The sequence below is a fragment of the Pseudophryne corroboree genome, chromosome 3 (genome assembly GCF_028390025.1).
Source record: "Pseudophryne corroboree isolate aPseCor3 chromosome 3, aPseCor3.hap2, whole genome shotgun sequence".
Classification (NCBI taxonomy): Eukaryota; Metazoa; Chordata; class Amphibia; order Anura; family Myobatrachidae; genus Pseudophryne; species Pseudophryne corroboree.
In genome coordinates this window covers 360,219,726-360,240,701 of record NC_086446.1, presented here as the reverse complement: position 1 = coordinate 360,240,701, position 20,976 = coordinate 360,219,726, and positions in this window count along the sequence as shown.

The following is a 20,976-nucleotide window of genomic DNA, read 5'->3' as shown; positions in this document are numbered from 1 at the left end:
GGGGCATTTGTGTATCTGGCACTGTGGGGCAATGTGTATCTGACACTGTGAGGCAATGTATGGCACTCTGGGGGCATTTCCTTATCTGGCACTGTGGGGCAATGTGTATCTGACACTCTGGGGACATTTGTGTATCTGGCACTGTGGGGCAATGTGTATCTGGCACTGTGGGGCAATGTGCATCTGGCACTGTGGGGCAATGTGTATCTGGCACTGTGGGGCAATGTGCATCTGGCACTGTGGGGCAATGTGCATCTGGCACTGTGGGGCAATGTGTATCTGGCACTGTGAGGCAATGTGTATCTGACACTCTGGGGACATTTGTGTATCTGGCACTCTGGGGACATTTGTGTATCTGGCACTGTGGGGCAATGTGTATCTAGCACTGTGGGGTTATGTGTATCTGGCACTGTGGGGCAATGTATATCTGGCACTGTGGGGCAACGTGTATCTGACACTATTGGGGTCATACGTGTATCTGCCCCTCCCCCATATGTGTATCACGCCCCCATTTTCATTGGCCACGCCCCATGTGGCATTTGGCCAAACCCACAGTACCCGTAAGACATTTTTTCTACTTGCACCACTGGTGCTGCCCCTATTCTCCCCCCCCCCCCCCCCCCCATACACTGCAGCATGTCAATCGGGGCTGCAGGCGATATCACAAGACCCATTCTGCACATGTGCACAATGGGTCTTGCTCTTGCGCAGACCCCACACCGTCGCATTTGTACATAAACCATAGAATTATGTACAAATCTGAATTAGACCCATAGTGGAGGTAACCATTTTGCGGCCTATACAAGTATACATGAGTATGCAGCCTAAACTGTATGTACTAGGCATACTAGAAATCAATTTATTTGTTAAGGCACAAGTCTCTTCTTGTGGTGTTCGTGGAACCCTGTGTTATAATTAGAGATGAGCGCCTGAAATTTTTCGGGTTTTGTGTTTTGGTTTTGGGTTCGGTTCCGCGGCCGTGTTTTGGGTTCGAACGCGTTTTGGCAAAACCTCACCGAATTATTTTTGTCGGATTCGGGTGTGTTTTGGATTCGGGTGTTTTTTTCCAAAAACACTAAAAAACAGCTTAAATCATAGAATTTGGGGGTCATTTTGATCCCAAAGTATTATTAACCTCAAAAACCATAATTTACACTCATTTTCAGTCTATTCTGAATACCTCACACCTCACAATATTATTTTTAGTCCTAAAATTTGCACCGAGGTCGCTGTGTGAGTAAGATAAGCGACCCTAGTGGCCGACACAAACACCGGGCCCATCTAGGAGTGGCACTGCAGTGTCACGCAGGATGTCCCTTCCAAAAAACCCTCCCCAAACAGCACATGACGCAAAGAAAAAAAGAGGCGCAATGAGGTAGCTGTGTGAGTAAGATTAGCGACCCTAGAGGCCGACACAAACACCGGGCCCATCTAGGAGTGGCACTGCAGTGTCACGCAGGATGGCCCTTCCAAAAAACCCTCCCCAAACAGCACATGACGCAAAGAAAAAAAGAGGCGCAATGAGGTAGCTGTGTGAGTAAGATTAGCGACCCTAGTGGCCGACACAAACACCGGGCCCATCTAGGAGTGGCACTGCAGTGTCACGCAGGATGGCCCTTCCAAAAAACCCTCCCCAAACAGCACATGACGCAAAGAAAAAAAGAGGCGCAATGAGGTAGCTGACTGTGTGAGTAAGATTAGCGACCCTAGTGGCCGACACAAACACCGGGCCCATCTAGGAGTGGCACTGCAGTGTCACGCAGGATGTCCCTTCCAAAAAACCCTCCCCAAACAGCACATGACGCAAAGAAAAAAAGAGGCGCAATGAGGTAGCTGTGTGAGTAAGATTAGCGACCCTAGTGGCCGACACAAACACCGGGCACATCTAGGAGTGGCACTGCAGTGTCACGCAGGATGTCCCTTCCAAAAAACCCTCCCCAAACAGCACATGACGCAAAGAAAAAAAGAGGCGCAATGAGGTAGCTGTGTGAGTAAGATTAGCGACCCTAGTGGCCGACACAAACACCGGGCCCATCTAGGAGTGGCACTGCAGTGTCACGCAGGATGTCCCTTCCAAAAAACCCTCCCCAATCAGCACATGATGCAAAGAAAAAGAAAAGAAAAAAGAGGTGCAAGATGGAATTATCCTTGGGCCCTCCCACCCACCCTTATGTTGTATAAACAAAACAGGACATGCACACTTTAACCAACCCATCATTTCAGTGACAGGGTCTGCCACACGACTGTGACTGATATGACGGGTTGGTTTGGACCCCCCCCAAAAAAGAAGCAATTAATCTCTCCTTGCACAAACTGGCTCTACAGAGGCAAGATGTCCACCTCATCTTCACCCTCCGATATATCACCGTGTACATCCCCCTCCTCACAGATTATCAATTCGTCCCCACTGGAATCCACCATCTCAGCTCCCTGTGTACTTTGTGGAGGCAATTGCTGCTGGTCAATGTCTCCGCGGAGGAATTGATTATAATTCATTTTAATGAACATCATCTTCTCCACATTTTCTGGATGTAACCTCGTACGCCGATTGCTGACAAGGTGAGCGGCGGCACTAAACACTCTTTCGGAGTACACACTTGTGGGAGGGCAACTTAGGTAGAATAAAGCCAGTTTGTGCAAGGGCCTCCAAATTGCCTCTTTTTCCTGCCAGTATAAGTACGGACTGTGTGACGTGCCTACTTGGATGCGGTCACTCATATAATCCTCCACCATTCTATCAATGTTGAGAGAATCATATGCAGTGACAGTAGACGACATGTCCGTAATCGTTGTCAGGTCCTTCAGTCCGGACCAGATGTCAGCATCAGCAGTCGCTCCAGACTGCCCTGCATCACCGCCAGCGGGTGGGCTCGGAATTCTGAGCCTTTTCCTCGCACCCCCAGTTGCGGGAGAATGTGAAGGAGGAGATGTTGACAGGTCGCGTTCCGCTTGACTTGACAATTTTGTCACCAGCAGGTCTTTCAACCCCAGCAGACCTGTGTCTGCCGGAAAGAGAGATCCAAGGTAGGCTTTAAATCTAGGATCGAGCACGGTGGCCAAAATGTAGTGCTCTGATTTCAACAGATTGACCACCCGTGAATCCTTGTTAAGCGAATTAAGGGCTGCATCCACAAGTCCCACATGCCTAGCGGAATCGCTCCCTTTTAGCTCCTTCTTCAATGCCTCCAGCTTCTTCTGCAAAAGCCTGATGAGGGGAATGACCTGACTCAGGCTGGCAGTGTCTGAACTGACTTCACGTGTGGCAAGTTCAAAGGGCATCAGAACCTTGCACAACGTTGAAATCATTCTCCACTGCACTTGAGACAGGTGCATTCCATCTCCTATATCGTGCTCAATTGTATAGGCTTGAATGGCCTTTTGCTGCTCCTCCAACCTCTGAAGCATATAGAGGGTTGAATTCCACCTCGTTACCACTTCTTGCTTCAGATGATGGCAGGGCAGGTTCAGTAGTTTTTGGTGGTGCTCCAGTCTTCTGTACGTGGTGCCTGTACGCCGAAAGTGTCCCGCAATTTTTCTGGCCACCGACAGCATCTCTTGCACGCCCCTGTCGTTTTTTAAAAAATTCTGCACCACCAAATTCAAGGTATGTGCAAAACATGGGACGTGCTGGAATTTGCCCATATTTAATGCACACACAATATTGCTGGCGTTGTCCGATGCCACAAATCCACAGGAGAGTCCAATTGGGGTAAGCCATTCCGCGATGATCTTCCTCAGTTGCCGTAAGAGGTTTTCAGCTGTGTGCGTATTCTGGAAAGCGGTGATACAAAGCGTAGCCTGCCTAGGAAAGAGTTGGCGTTTGCGAGATGCTGCTACTGGTGCCGCCGCTGCTGTTCTTGCGGCGGGAGTCCATACATCTACCCAGTGGGCTGTCACAGTCATATAGTCCTGACCCTGCCCTGCTCCACTTGTCCACATGTCCGTGGTTAAGTGGACATTGGGTACAACTGCATTTTTTAGGAGACTGGTGAGTCTTTTTCTGACGTCCGTGTACATTCTCGGTATCGCCTGCCTAGAGAAGTGGAACCTAGATGGTATTTGGTAACGGGGGCACACTGCCTCAATAAATTGTCTAGTTCCCTGTGAACTAACGGCGGATACCGGACGCACGTCTAACACCAACATAGTTGTCAAGGACTCAGTTATCCGCTTTGCAGTAGGATGACTGCTGTGATATTTCATCTTCCTCGCAAAGGACTGTTGAACAGTCAATTGCTTACTGGAAGTAGTACAAGTGGGCTTACGACTTCCCCTCTGGGATGACCATCGACTCCCAGCGGCAACAACAGCAGCGCCAGCAGCAGTAGGCGTTACACGCAAGGATGCATCGGAGGAATCCCAGGCAGGAGAGGACTCGTCAGACTTGCCAGTGACATGGCCTGCAGGACTATTGGCATTCCTGGGGAAGGAGGAAATTGACACTGAGGGAGTTGGTGGGGTGGTTTGCGTGAGCTTGGTTACAAGAGGAAGGGATTTACTGGTCAGTGGACTGCTTCCGCTGTCACCCAAAGTTTTTGAACTTGTCACTGACTTATTATGAATGCGCTGCAGGTGACGTATAAGGGAGGATGTTCCGAGGTGGTTAACGTCCTTACCCCTACTTATTACAGCTTGACAAAGGGAACACACGGCTTGACACCTGTTGTCCGCATTTCTGGTGAAATACCTCCACACCGAAGAGCTGATTTTTTTGGTATTTTCACCTGGCATGTCAACGGCCATATTCCTCCCACGGACAACAGGTGTCTCCCCGGGTGCCTGACTTAAACAAACCACCTCACCATCAGAATCCTCCTGGTCAATTTCCTCCCCAGCGCCAGCAACACCCATATCCTCCTCATCCTGGTGTACTTCAACACTGACATCTTCAATCTGACTATCAGGAACTGGACTGCGGGTGCTCCTTCCAGCACTTGCAGGGGCGTGCAAATGGTGGAAGGCGCATGCTCTTCACGTCCAGTGTTGGGAAGGTCAGGCATCGCAACCGACACAATTGGACTCTCCTTGTGGATTTGGGATTTCAAAGAACGCACAGTTCTTTGCGGTGCTTTTGCCAGCTTGAGTCTTTTCAGTTTTCTAGCGAGAGGCTGAGTGCTTCCATCCTCATGTGAAGCTGAACCACTAGCCATGAACATAGGCCAGGGCCTCAGCCGTTCCTTGCCACTCCGTGTGGTAAATGGCATATTGGCAAGTTTACGCTTCTCCTCCGACAATTTTATTTTAGGTTTTGGAGTCCTTTTTTTACTGATATTTGGTGTTTTGGTTTTGACATGCTCTGTACTATGCCATTGGGCATCGGCCTTGGCAGACGACGTTGCTGGCATTTCATCGTCTCGGCCATGACTAGTGGCAGCAGCTTCAGCACGAGGTGGAAGTGGATCTTGATCTTTCCCTAATTTTGGAACCTCAACATTTTTGTTCTCCATATTTTAATAGGCACAACTAAAAGGCACCTCAGGTAAACAATGGAGATGGATGGATTGGATACTAGTATACAATTATGGACGGGCTGCCGAGTGCCGACACAGAGGTAGCCACAGCCGTGAACTACCGCACTGTACTGTGTCTGCTGCTAATATATAGACTGGTTGATAAAGAGATAGTATACTCGTAACTAGTATGTATGTATAAAGAAAGAAAAAAAAACCACGGTTAGGTGGTATATACAATTATGGACGGGCTGCCGAGTGCCGACACAGAGGTAGCCACAGCCGTGAACTACCGCACTGTACTGTGTCTGCTGCTAATATATAGACTGGTTGATAAAGAGATAGTATACTCGTAACTAGTATGTATGTATAAAGAAAGAAAAAAAAACCACGGTTAGGTGGTATATACAATTATGGACGGGCTGCCGAGTGCCGACACAGAGGTAGCCACAGCCGTGAACTACCGCACTGTACTGTGTCTGCTGCTAATATATAGACTGGTTGATAAAGAGATAGTATACTCGTAACTAGTATGTATGTATAAAGAAAGAAAAAAAAACCACGGTTAGGTGGTATATACAATTATGGACGGGCTGCCGAGTGCCGACACAGAGGTAGCCACAGCCGTGAACTACCGCACTGTACTGTGTCTGCTGCTAATATATAGACTGGTTGATAAAGAGATAGTATACTCGTAACTAGTATGTATGTATAAAGAAAGAAAAAAAAACCACGGTTAGGTCACTGGTATATACAATTATGGACGGGCTGCCGAGTGCCGACACAGAGGTAGCCACAGCCGTGAACTACCGCACTGTACTGTGTCTGCTGCTAATATATAGACTGGTTGATAAAGAGATAGTATACTCGTAACTAGTATGTATGTATAAAGAAAGAAAAAAAAACCACGGTTAGGTCACTGGTATATACAATTATGGACGGGCTGCCGAGTGCCGACACAGAGGTAGCCACAGCCGTGAACTACCGCACTGTACTGTGTCTGCTGCTAATATATAGACTGGTTGATAAAGAGATAGTATACTCGTAACTAGTATGTATGTATAAAGAAAGAAAAAAAAACCACGGTTAGGTCACTGGTATATACAATTATGGACGGGCTGCCGAGTGCCGACACAGAGGTAGCCACAGCCGTGAACTACCGCACTGTACTGTGTCTGCTGCTAATATATAGACTGGTTGATAAAGAGATAGTATACTCGTAACTAGTATGTATGTATAAAGAAAGAAAAAAAAACCACGGTTAGGTCACTGGTATATACAATTATGGACGGGCTGCGGAGTGCCGACACAGAGGTAGCCACAGCCGTGAACTACCGCACTGTACTGTGTCTGCTGCTAATATATAGACTGGTTGATAAAGAGATAGTATACTCGTAACTAGTATGTATGTATAAAGAAAGAAAAAAAAACCACGGTTAGGTGGTATATACAATTATGGACGGGCTGCCGAGTGCCGACACAGAGGTAGCCACAGCCGTGAACTACCGCACTGTACTGTGTCTGCTGCTAATATATAGACTGGTTGATAAAGAGATAGTATACTCGTAACTAGTATGTATGTATAAAGAAAGAAAAAAAAACCACGGTTAGGTCACTGGTATATACAATTATGGACGGGCTGCCGAGTGCCGACACAGAGGTAGCCACAGCCGTGAACTACCGCACTGTACTGTGTCTGCTGCTAATATATAGACTGGTTGATAAAGAGATAGTATACTCGTAACTAGTATGTATGTATAAAGAAAGAAAAAAAAACCACGGTTAGGTCACTGGTATATACAATTATGGACGGGCTGCCGAGTGCCGACACAGAGGTAGCCACAGCCGTGAACTACCGCACTGTACTGTGTCTGCTGCTAATATATAGACTGGTTGATAAAGAGATAGTATACTCGTAACTAGTATGTATGTATAAAGAAAGAAAAAAAAACCACGGTTAGGTCACTGGTATATACAATTATGGACGGGCTGCCGAGTGCCGACACAGAGGTAGCCACAGCCGTGAACTACCGCACTGTACTGTGTCTGCTGCTAATATAGACTGGTTGATAAAGAGATAGTATACTACTAATATTATATACTGGTGGTCAGGTCACTGGTCACTAGTCACACTGGCAGTGGCACTCCTGCAGCAAAAGTGTGCACTGTTTAATTTTAATATAATATTATGTACTCCTGGCTCCTGCTATAACCTATAACTGGCACTGCAGTAGTGCTCCCCAGTCTCCCCCACAATTATAAGCTGTGTGAGCTGAGCAGTCAGACAGATATATAATATATATAGATGATGCAGCACACTGGCCTGAGCCTGAGCAGTGCACACAGATATGGTATGTATGTGACTGAGTCACTGTGTGCTGTGTATCGCTTTTTTCAGGCAGAGAACGGATTATAAATAAAAGTGGTGGTCACTGGTCACTATCAGCAAAACTCTGCACTGTACACTACTGAGTACTCCTAATGCTCCCCAAAATTAGTAAATCAAGTGTCTAAACGGAGAGGACGCCAGCCACGTCCTCTCCCTATCAATCTCAATGCACGTGTGAAAATGGCGGCGACGCGCGGCTCCTTATATAGAATCCGAGTCTCGCGATAGAATCCGAGCCTCGCGAGAATCCGACAGCGTCATGATGACGTTCGGGCGCGCTCGGGTTAACCGAGCAAGGCGGGAAGATCCGAGTCGTTCGGACTCGTGAAAAAAAACATGAAGTTCTGGCGGGTTCGGATTCAGAGAAACCAAACCCGCTCATCTCTAGTTATAATACCTGAAAGGAACAACTAAAGAACTAAAGAGGAATAGGACTGCTCTTGGCTGAAGTACAGGACAATGTAGAGTCCTGATTCTTTATATTTGGGTGCAGGACATAACTTGTATTTGTCTTCTGTCTAGACCTGTTCCTCCTAACAGTCTCAATTCAGTTATCTTTTATCCAGCCTGCCTGTTGGTGTTTCCATACTAGTTCCTGCTGTAAGTTTTCATTACTCCTTCTACAGAACAAAACAATTTGTGTTGGCAAGATTCCCAGTTTCCTTCATTTAATAATCTCATTATTGGAGAAATTTAATTTTCTTCAGGAAAAATATGTCAATGAAGGGGCGTGCAGTTTAAATATAGTACAGGTTGAAGGTTATGGTAGTTGTGTTTTGCAAAAGTTTAGGAATGTTTTTCTAGAATTCTAAAAGGCAAAGTGATCCTGTATATGGTGGTATGACATACCGGTACTGTAATTCTCCCAGGCTTCAACTGCAATATTATCAAATACCATTCCCTTACATTTCCCCTAACATTGCTGCTCAATTTTCACTTCAATCACTGGTTAAAGTCTCAGCTCTAATCTCACCAAATGAAAATATATACTGTATAAGTAAACTTTTTATAGGCAGGAAACAAATACTGTCATACTCTACAGGGAAAAAGAGCCGGCACATCCATTGCAAAAAAGCTTTATACAGCATGATGCAAATTATCCACATGATAACAACCAAAAATGTCCACGCAAAAAGTGCATGACCAAGAGTGCAACATATGAGGAGACTTGACAATATCGATGTGCAGCATACAGTAAATAAGCAGCATGACTGTGTGGAGCACTTATTCATGTCTCAGGGTATGGAAGTAAGCCATTCTCTTGGTGTAACAGGACTGTTACACCAGGAGGATGGCTTGCTTCCAGTGGCGGCTCCAGAGGTGGGGCTGCAGCGCAGTCCAAATTTAAAATAAGGGAGCCACACCAACTGCCACCAACTGTCATCCCAAACTGACTCACTGGCAGTTGGTGTAGGCTCCACTATTTGAACTTTGGACTGCATTGCAGCCCCACCTCTGGAGCCGCCACTGCTTGCTTCCATACCTTGACACACAAAAGATACTAGAAGCCAAGTAAGTTGGTGTAACAATCTGTTCCTCCTCCTGTCATAATGATGTGTACTGAAAGCATTAGCAGCTAGAATTCCCAGATCCACCGTGGATGCAGCTCTCTGATGTATTTCATCCTGGACAAGAGGGAAAGGGTCTATTTTCCCAGTGCCAGTAATCCAAGGAGGTCATGTGATGCAAAAATTACATATGGTTTCACTCTAATAGAAAGATTTTATGTTACAACATAATACAACCAAATACAAATACAAATACCAATAACATAAAAATAATGTTTTGTAAAATTTCCCCAATGTTTCACCACGTTTTAATATGCAGCTCTCTTCACAGGTACCAGCATATAGGGATAGGAAAGAAGCACACACAAAATTAAATAAACTCCGGATGCCATAGGTCACGTGCTCAATTTTGTCCAAGATGGCCGTCATCACCTGGATGTACAACTTCTACAGAGACATACTTAATTTATTATGAAAAGAAATGTATTATTTAATTAATAATGTATTATTAAACAGGAAACCTGACATGGCAGCTCCCAGTTTAATATTTGTATAAGCACAATTTTTTGTATCAAACTTCGAAGAAGAAATATACTTGATTTGTGATAAAACATTTTTTTATATATTCAACAGGAAAAATGACATGGCAGCTCCCGAAAATTATTATAGTCAGCAGAAAAAAATGGCAGCTTCCGATCTCATATTTGTATAAACCCACCATGGACTCCTCTCTCTTCAGTCCTTCGCCTTTCCCCTACTCCATCCTTTAAGTTCACAGCAGTAATATCTCATTTTCATTAAAATATACAAAAAACAATATCTATATTTCCAATGGCTTCAGGGTATAACTCATATAGAGTCCTCTTCATACCCCTATCTAACATGACAAACCGTAATTGTTCATGACATAATGTGTCCAATCATAGTAGACCATAATAACAAGAATAGCTACATAAGATAGACAAACATTTGTGTCCCAAATTCACAACAAAAATATCATAATTTTCATTAAAATTATACAAAAGAGTAATATCTATATTTCAATGGCTTCCGAGTATAGGCCTTGCCTTCTTCTTGATACCCTTTATGAGACTCTGTTATTACTTGAAATATTCTCCTGATAGCCAGTACATACCAACTCATATAGAGTCCTCTTAATACCCCTATCTAAAAACTAGTGATGTGCACCGGAAATTTTTCGGGTTTTGTGTTTTGGTTTTGGATTCGGTTCCGCGGCCGTGTTTTGGATTCGGACGCGTTTTGGCAAAACCTCCCTGAAATTTTTTTGTCGGATTCGGGTGTGTTTTGGTTTCGGGTGTTTTTTTTTTTACAAAAAAAGCCTAAAAAACAGCTTAAATCATAGAATTTGGGGGTCATTTTGATCCCATAGTATTACTAACCTCAATATCCATAATTTACACTCATTTCCAGTCTATTCTGAACACCTCACACCTCACAATATTATTTTTAGTCCTAAAATTTGCACAGAGGTCGCTGGATGACTAAGCTAAGCGACCCAAGTGGCCGACACAAACACCTGGCCCATCTAGGAGTGGCACTGCAGTGTCAGACAGGATGGCAGATTAAAAAAATTGTCCCCAAACAGCACATGATGCAAAGAAAAAAAGAGGTGCAATGAGGTAGCTGTGTGACTAAGCTAAGCGACCCAAGTGGCCAACACAAACACCTGGCCCATCTAGGAGTGGCACTGCAGTGTCAGACAGGATGGCAGATTAAAAAAATTGTCCCCAAACAGCACATGATGCAAAGAAAAACAGAGGCGCAATGAGGTAGCTGTGTGACTAAGCTAAGCGACCCAAGTGGCCGACACAAACACCTGGCCCATCTAGGAGTGGCACTGCAGTGTCAGACAGGATGGCACTTCAAAAAAATAGTCCCCAAACAGCACATGATGCAAAGAAAAAAAGAGGTGCAATGAGGTAGCTGTGTGACTAAGCTAAGCGACCCAAGTGGCCGACACAAACACCTGGCCCATCTAGAAGTGGCACTGCTGTGTCAGACAGGATGGCAGATTAAGAAAATTGTCCCCAAACAGCACATGATGCAAAGAAAAAAAGAGGCGCAATGAGGTAGCTGTGTGACTAAGCTAAGCGACCCAAGTGGCCGACACAAACACCTGGCCCATCTAGGAGTGGCACTGCAGTGTCAGACAGGATGGCACTTCAAAAAATAGTCCCCAAACAGCACATAATGCAAAGAAAAACGAAAGAAAAAAGAGGTGCAAGATGGAATTGTCCTTGGGCCCTCCCACCCACCCTTATGTTGTATAAACAGGACATGCACACTTTAACAAACCCATCATTTCAGCGACAGGGTCCGCCACACAACTGTGACTGAAACGACTGGTTGGTTTGGGCCCCCACCAAAAAAGAAGCAATCAATCTCTCCTTGCACAAACTGGCTCTACAGAGGCAAGATGTCCACCTCCTCCTCATCGTCCGATTCCTCACCCCTTTCACTGTGTACATCCCCCTCCTCACAGATTATTAATTCGTCCCCACTGGAATCCACCATCTCAGGTCCCTGTGTACTTTCTGGAGGCAATTGCTGGTGAATGTCTCCACGGAGGAATTGATTATAATTCATTTTGATGAACATCATCTTCTCCACATTTTCTGGAAGTAACCTCGTACGCCGATTGCTGACAAGGTGAGCGGCTGCACTAAACACTCTTTCGGAGTACACACTGGAGGGGGGGGGAGGGCAACTTAGGTAAAATAAAGCCAGTTTCTGACAGAGCCTCCAAATTGCCTCTTTTTCCTGCCAGTATACGTACGGACTGTCTGACATGCCTACTTGGATGCGGTCACTCATATAATCCTCCACTATTCTTTCAATGGTGACAGAATCGTATGCAGTGACAGTAGACGACATGTCAGTAATCGTTGGCAGGTCCTTCAGTCCGGACCAGATGTCAGCACTCGCTCCAGACTGCCCTGCATCACCGCCAGCGGGTGGGCTCGGAATTCTTAGCCTTTTCCTCGCAGTCCCAGTTGCGGGACAATGTGAAGGAGGAGCTGTTGACGGGTCACGTTCCGCTTGACTTGACAATTATCTCACCAGCAGGTCTTTGAACCTCTGCAGACTTGTGTCTGCCGGAAAGAGAGATGCAACGTAGGTTTTAAATCTAGGACCGAGCACGGTGGCCAAAATGTAGTGCTCTGATTTCAACAGATTGACCACCCGTGAATCCTAGTTAAGCGAATTAAGGGCTCCATCCACAAGTCCCACATGCCTAGCGGAATCGCTGTTTTAGCTCCTCCTTCAATGTCTCCAGCTTCTTCTGCAAAAGCCTGATGAGGGGAATGACCTGACTTCACGTGTGGCAAGTTCAAAGATTTGGAGAACCTTGCACAACATTGAAATCATTCTCCACTGCGCTTGAGTCAGGTACATTCCCCCTCCTTTGCCTATATCGTAGGTAGCTGTATAGGCTTGAATGGCCTTTTGCTGCTCCTCCATCCTCTGAAGCATATAGAGGGTTGAATTCCACCTCGTTACCACCTCTTGCTTCAGATGATGGCAGGGCAGGTTCAGGAGTGTTTGCTGGTGCTCCAGTCTTCGGCACGCGGTGGCTGAATGCCGAAAGTGGCCCGCAATTCTTCGGGCCACCAACAGCATCTCTTGCACGCCCCTGTCATTTTTTAAATAATTCTGCACCACCAAATTCAATGTATGTGCAATGCATGGGATGTGCTGGAATTTTCCCACATGTAATGCACGCACAATCTTGGTGGCGTTGTCCGATGTCACAAATCCCCAGGAGAGTCCAATTGGTGTAAGCCATTCTGCGATGAAGTTCCTCAGTTTCGTAAGAGGTTGTCAGCTGTGTGCCTCTTCTGGAAAGCAGTGATACAAAGCGTAGCCTGCCTAGGAACAAGTTGGCGTTTGCGAGATGCTGCTACTGGTGCCGCCGCTGCTGTTCTTGCTGCGGGAGGCAATACATCTACCCAGTGGGCTGTCACAGTCATATAGTCCTGAGTCTGCCCTGCTCCACTTGTCCACATGTCCGTGGTTAAGTGGACATTGGGTACAACTGCATTTTTTAGGACACTGGTGACTCTTTTTCTGACGTCTGTGTACATTTTCGGTATCGCCTGCCTAGAGAAATGGAACCTAGATGGTATTTGGTACCGGGGACACAGTACCTCAATAAATTCTCTAGTTCCCTGTGAATTAACGGTGGATACCGGAAAAACGTTTCTCACCACCCAGGCTGCCAAGGCCTGAGTTATCCGCTTTGCAGCAGGATGACTGCTGTGATATTTCATCTTCCTCGCAAAGGACTGTTGGACAGTCAATTGCTTACTGGAAGTAGTACAAGTGGTCTTCCGACTTCCCCTTTAGGATGATGATCGACTCCCAGCAGCAACAACAGCAGCGCCAGCAGCAGTAGGCGTTACACTCAAGAGTGCATCGGAGGAATCCCAGGCAGGACTATTGGCCTGCAGGACTATTGGCTTTCCTGTCTAAGGAGGAAATTGACACTGAGGGAGTTGGTGGTGTGGTTTGCAGGAGCTTGGTTACAAGAGGAAGGGATTTAGTTGGCAGTGGACTGCTTCCGCTGTCACCCAAAGATTTTGAACTTGTCAATGACTTCTGATGAATGCGCTCCAGGTGACGTATAAGGGAGGATGTTCCTAGGTGGTTAACGTCCTTACCCCTACTTATTACAGCTTGACAAAGGCAACACACGGCTTGACACCAGTTGTCCGCATTTCTGTTGAAATAATTCCACACCGAAGAGGTGATTTTTTTTTTGTATTTTGACCAGGCATGTCAATGGCCATATTTGTCCCATGAACAACAGGTGTCTCCCCGGGTGCCTGCATTAAACAAACCACCTCACCATCAGAATCCTCCTGGTCAATTTCCTCCCCAGTGCCAGCAACACCCATATCCTCATCCTGGTGTACTTCAACAGTGACATCTTCAATTTGACTATCAGGAACTGGACTGCGGGTGCTCCTTCCAGCACTTGCAGGGGGCGTGCAAATGGTGGAAGGAGCCACCGCTTCTCGTCCAGTGTTGGGAAGGTCAGGCATCGCAACCGACACAATTGGACTCTCCTTGGGGATTTGTGATTTAGAAGAACGCACAGTTCTTTGCTGTGCTTTTGCCATCTTAACTCTTTTAAGTTTTCTAGCAGGAGGATGAGTGCTACCATCCTCATGTGAAGCTGAACCACTAGCCCTCAGCAGTTCCTTGCCACTCCGTGTCGTAAATGGCACATTAGCAAGTTTACGCTTCTCCTCAGACGATTTTGATTTAGATTTTTGGGTCATTTTACTGAGCTTTATTTTTTTGGATTTTACATGCTCTCTACTATGACATTGGGCATCGGCCTTGGCAGACGACGTTGATGACATTTCATTGTTTCGGCCATGACTAGTGGCAGCAGCTTCAGCACGAGGTGGAAGTGGATCTTGATCTTTCCCTATTTTACCCTCCACATTTTTGTTCTCCATTTTTTAATGTGTGGAATTATATGCCAGTAATATATCAATAGCAATGGCCTACTACTATATATACTGCGCACAACTGAAATGCACCACAGGTATGGATGGACAGCATACTTGATGACACAGAGGTAGGTAGAGCAGTGGCCTACTGTACCGTACTGCTATATATTATATACTGGTGGTCAGCAAAATTATGCACTGTCCTCCTACTATATATATACTGCACAAAACTTAAATGCACCACAGGTATGGATGGGATAGTATACTTGACAACACAGAGGTAGGCAGAGCAGTGGCCTACTGTACCGTACTGCTATATATTATATACTGGTGGTCAGCAAAATTATGCACTGTCCTCCTACTATATATATACTGCACAAAACTTAAATGCACCACAGGTATGGATGGATAGTATACTTGACGACACAGAGGTAGGTAAAGCAGTGGACTACTGTACCGTACTGCTATATATTATATACTGGTGGTCAGCAAAATTATGCACTGTCCTTCTACTATATATATACTGTGCAAAACTTAAATGCACCACAGGTATGGATGGGATAGTATACTTGACGACACAGAGGTAGGTAGAGCAGTGGCCTACTGTACCGTACTGCTATATATTATATACGGGTGGTCAGCAAAATTATGCACTGTCCTCCTACTATATATATACTGTGCAAAACTTAAATGCACCACAGGTATGGATTGGATAGTATACTTGGCGACACAGAGGTAGAGCAGTAAACTACTGTTCCGTACTGCTATATATATACTGGTGGTCAGCAAAATTCTGCACTGTCCTCCTTCTATATACTACAATGCAGCACAGATATGGAGCATTTTTCAGGCAGAGAGCGTATAATACTGGTGGTCACTGGTCAGCAAAACTCTGCACTGTCCTCCTACTATATAATACTGCTGGTCCCCAGTCCCCACAATAAAGCAATTAGCACACTGAGCACAGATATTTGCAGCACACTGAGCACAGATATGGAGCGTTTTTCAGGCAGAGAACGTAGATATTTGCATCACACTGAGCACAGGTATTTGCAGCACACTGAGCACAGATATTTGCAGCCCACTGAACATAGAAACTGAGAGGATGCCAGCCACGTCCTCTCTCGATGATCTCCAATGCACAAGTGAAAAATGGCGGCGATGCGCGGCTCCTTATATAGAATACAAATCTCGCGAGAATCCGACCGCGGGATGATGACGTTCGGGCGCGCTCGGGTTAACCGAGCAAGGCGAGAGGATCCGAGTCTGCTCGGACCCGTGCAAAAAAGGGTGAAGTTCGGGGGGGTTCGGATCCCGAGGAGCCGAACACGCTCATCACTACTAAAAACAGTGTTTATTCATAATGTGTTGTATCCAACCCTGATAAACCGTGATAAGAAAAAGTGACAACAAAAGACAGTCATATATATTCATGTCCCTAAATCAACCATAGACAATTTTTCCGTAGGGGTCTATTACCCTTATCTTTTTGTGCACAGTCTCCCCCTTCCTTCCAATTCCCTCCTACAGTATCTCTGTTATCAACTTCCATTCTATATAGTTTTCCCTTCTTATTAATGTGTACCTTTACATTACTCTGTGCTTCCTTCTATAAGTGTATCTTTTTATTATTCCTTTATTATTCCTTGTGCAAAACTCCTTTTTCAAAATTTTCCTATCCATATATACACTTTTGATGTTGAGCCCGTTCTTTGTTTCTTCCATCGTGATACCCAATGAACCTCTCATCCATTTTAGTTCTTACTCGTGTTTTGTTAACTTTTTTTTTAACCCAAGTGTTTACAAATAAAATGGAGTGAAAAACATTCCCTTTTTACCTATTAGTTCCCTAGTTCCCCTTGTAAGTGTGCTCTAGGAGCCTCCGGGGTATCAAAAATTAAAGTCTCTCCATTTTCAATAATTCTCAATTTTGCCGGGTACCATAATGAAAACCTTTTTCCATTTTCAGCCAGATGTTTACAAATAGGCTGAAATAACTTCCTTTTTTGTTGTAAAGCGAATGAAAAGTCTTGGAAAATTAAAATGTTTGTCCCTTCTACACTTATAGGCGACTTTTTCCTTGATGCCCTACATATTTTTTCCTTAATGGGGTACTCAGCAAATTTCATTATCACCGGCCTAGGACTCTCTTTATTTCTCTCTGTTATTGGGCCTAAGTGATTTGCTCGATCTATTCTGACGTTACTCAGCTCTTCCTGGATATCTAGTGCTTTTGCTACTTTATTAGTAATATACTAACCCAATTTTTGGTCACTAATAGACGAGGGTATTCCTATAAATCTCAAATTATTTCTTTATCCCTATTTTCAGCTTCATCCACTTTATCCAGAAGCCATTGTATTTGTTTAGTATGATTTTCTATTGTATTCTGTGCTGTCTCTGCCTCATCTTCCAGATCACTAACACTTTGGCCCTTATTCCGAGTTGATCGCTCGCTAGCTGCTTTTAGCAGCATTGCAAACGCTAGGCTGCCGCCCTCTGGGAGTGTATCTAAGCTTAGCAAAATAGCGAACGGAAGATTAGCAGAACTGCTACTAAATAATTTGCTGCAGTTTCTGAGTAGCTCCAGACCTACTCCTAGACTGCGATCACCTCAGTGCGTTTAGTTCCTGGTTTGACGTCACAAACACGCCCTGCGTTCGGCCAGCCACTCCCCCGTTTCTCCAGCCACTCTTGCGTTTTTATCTGGCACGCCTGCGTTTTTTAGCACACTCCCTGAAAACGGCCAGTTTCCGCCCAGAAACGCCCACTTCCTGTCAATCACACTACGATCACTCGAGCGATGAAAAAACGTCGCTCAACCTTGTGTAAATCTACAAAGTTTTGTGTGAAAGTACTTAGCGCATGCGCATTTTTACCGTTTTTTTACTTTATCGCTGCACTGCGAAAATCGGCAGTGAGCGAACAACTCGGACTGACCACCTTTGTTCCAGTAACTCTATTCTGTTGGTATTTTCTCCAGTTTTTGCTAGTGCTGAGTTTAATGATGTCTGTATCAGGTCTAATTTTGTATCTATCAATGAGAGTGAGACTGTCTCCCCTCTTTCTCTTGGGTGGCTATCATCTGCTTTTTCCTTTGTCCTAGTGGGGGTATTCCCTGGGGGAGGAATCTCTGCTTGTTATTTTATCAGGGATGACTGGGCTATTTTCTTGCTCTGTGTTTATTTTTCACCATTTCTACTGTTTGTGTTTGGGACATCGGGAAAGATCTCGTACTACTCGTTTTGGAAATACATTTCTCCATGCCCCTTTGGGCCTCTGATCTAATTTTAACTTTCACCTACCACCTTTCTCTAATACACAGTTTTGCCTATCCAGACTAAATATAGACAGAGCATAGAAAGAAAAAAAAAAAAAGGGTGGGGTGTGGGAGAGAGGAAGGAATACAAAGTTATTAATGCATCTAGTTCACAGGTTCTCAAACTCGGTCCTCATGACCCCACACAGTGCATGTTTTGCAGGTCTCCTCACAGAATCACAAGTGAAATAATTAGCTCCATCTGTGGACCTTTTAAAATGTCAGTGAGTAATTAATACACCTGTGCACTTGCAGGGTTACCTGTAAAACATGCACTGTGTGGGATCCTGAAGACCGAGTTTGAGAACCACTGATCTAGTTCAACGTTCTCCACATATATATATATATATATATATACTAGCTGGAGTACCCAGCGTTGCCCGGGATTTTAAGAATGTTTGTTTACAAAAATTAATTTAAATATTAAACACACAGTATAAATAACATAGTATAAAAGAGCATGTAAAATATTACACACATCAATAAAATGAAAACACAATGGGCTGCTGGGGGACTGTGCTACTTCCACTATATAGCTCTCAGTGTGTGGGTTCGTGCTACCTCCATTCCCCTCCTCACATAATGTCACCGCCCCTGTCACATGCAGCCCTGTCATCACTGACATATCATACATGTCATGATACAGTCTGTGCTGCTGGCCCACCCCTAGGGGTGCTAGTGGCATGTTACCCCCACAGTGTTTGTTCCCAGAGTGTAAGTAACATGTTTAGCAAGTTTGGTGTAAATTGTTCCTGGCATTCCAGAGTTATGCTGTCTGCTGAAAAACTCTGTGCTGCTGCCTCAACCGTAGGAGTGCTAGGGGTGTCTGACCCCCACAGTGTTTGTTCCCAGCTTGTTAGTCATATGTGTACCAAGTTTGTTGTAAATTGGTCTAGGCATTCTGGAGTTATGCTGTCTCCTGAAATTCTCTGTGCTGCTGTCCCACCCCTAGGGGTGCTAGTGGTGTCTAACCCCCATAGAGTTTGTTCCCAGATTTTAAGTGAGATGTATACCAAGTTTGGTGTAAATTGCTCCAGGCCTTCCACAGTTAAGCTGTCTGCTGACATACTCTGTGATGCTCTCCAACCCCTAGGGGTGCTAGGGGTGTCTGACCCCCCACATTGTTTGTTTCCCGAGTGTGAGTCATATGTGTACCCAGTTTGTTGTAAATTGGTCTAGGCATTCAGAAGTTATGCTGTCTCCTGAAATACTCTGTGCCGCTGTCCCACCCATAGGGGTGGTAGGGGTGTTTTCGAGATTGTAAGTCAGATGTGTACCAAGTTTGGTGTAAATTGCTCCAGGCTTTCCACAGTTATGCTGTCTGCTGACATACTTTGTGCTGCTGTCCCACCTCTAGGGGTGTCTGAACCCCACATTGTTTGTTTCCCGAGTGTAAGTCATATGTGTACCCAGTTTGTTGTAAATTGGTCTAGCCATTTGGGACTTATGCTGTCTCCTGAAATACTCTGTGCTGCTGTTTCACCCCTAGGGGTGCTCGGGGTGTCTACCCCTACAGAGTTTATTCCCAGATTGTAAGTGAGATATGTACCATTTGGTGTAAATTGCTCCAGGCCTTCCATAGTTTTGCTGTCTCCTGAAATACTCTGTGCTGCTGTACCACCCCTAGGGGTGTCTGAACCCCACAGAGTTTGTTCCAAGATTTTAAGTCAGATGTGTACCAAGTTTGGTGTAAATTGCTTCAGGCCTTCCACAGTTTTACAGGCTGCTGACATACTCTGTGCTGCTGTCCCACCCCTAGGGGTGCTCGGGTGTCTGAACCCCATAGTGTTTGTTTCCAGAGTGTAAGTCATATGTATACCAAGGTTGTTGTAAATTGCTGCAGGCATTTCAGAGTTATGCTGTCTGCTGAAATACTCAGTGCTGCTGCCTTACCCCTAAGGGTGCTAGGGGTGTCTTACTCCCACAGTGTTTGTTGCCAGATTGTAAGGCATATGTGTACCAATTTTTGAGTACATTGCTTCAGTAATTCCGGAGTTATGCTGTCTCCAGATATACTCTGTGCTGCTGTCTGCCCCCTAGGGGTGCTAGGGATTTCAAATTGATTTAGTTGCCTCCGCCATGTTTTAATACACTTGTATGTGAAATTTCATGATCTTCGCTTGTAAACTGTGTATTTGTATAGAAAGACAGAAGGACAGAATGACAGATTTTCATTTTTATATTTTTCTGGTTCGAATATAAGAACATCGGATATGTATGTACTAATTAAGAAAACCACATTGGACCTATTAATTATCTGCAATATACGGTGTCCATATCTGATGTCTGAATTTTTTATTATGTCAGCCATTTGTTATTCACTGTGATTGTTGAATACTTTTATATAAATATATGAAAAAATTCTTTTAAAGTGAATTGTGGTCAAATCCTGGAAGATACTGTATCTTTGGGTTTAGCTCCCTTAGACACCACCCCTTTCTTTGTATATATATATATGAAAAAACAAATGAAAATAGGTGCCTCCTAGTGTAATATTGTCAAATCTTAGGTACCCTTCACCAATAGCCACACTCTAGTGAATTGAAGGAGTACCGTATTAGGTGGAATTCCAACCACCTGATGATAAGTTGTATATCACTCTGTCACAAATCTGTTATCTCCCTTAGTATCAGTATCGTCTAGGCAGGAAATAACTTGGTGGTGTTCTGACATATGACTAGTCATATGAAGTAATAAAATCAGCTTATCTGTAAAATGTAGTCTCAGTCTACAGGATAAACCTCACTCAACGCGTTTCGTCCGATGCATGTAGCTGGACTTCCTCAGGAGTATATATAGTGTAAATGCAGAGGCGGAACTCCGGGAG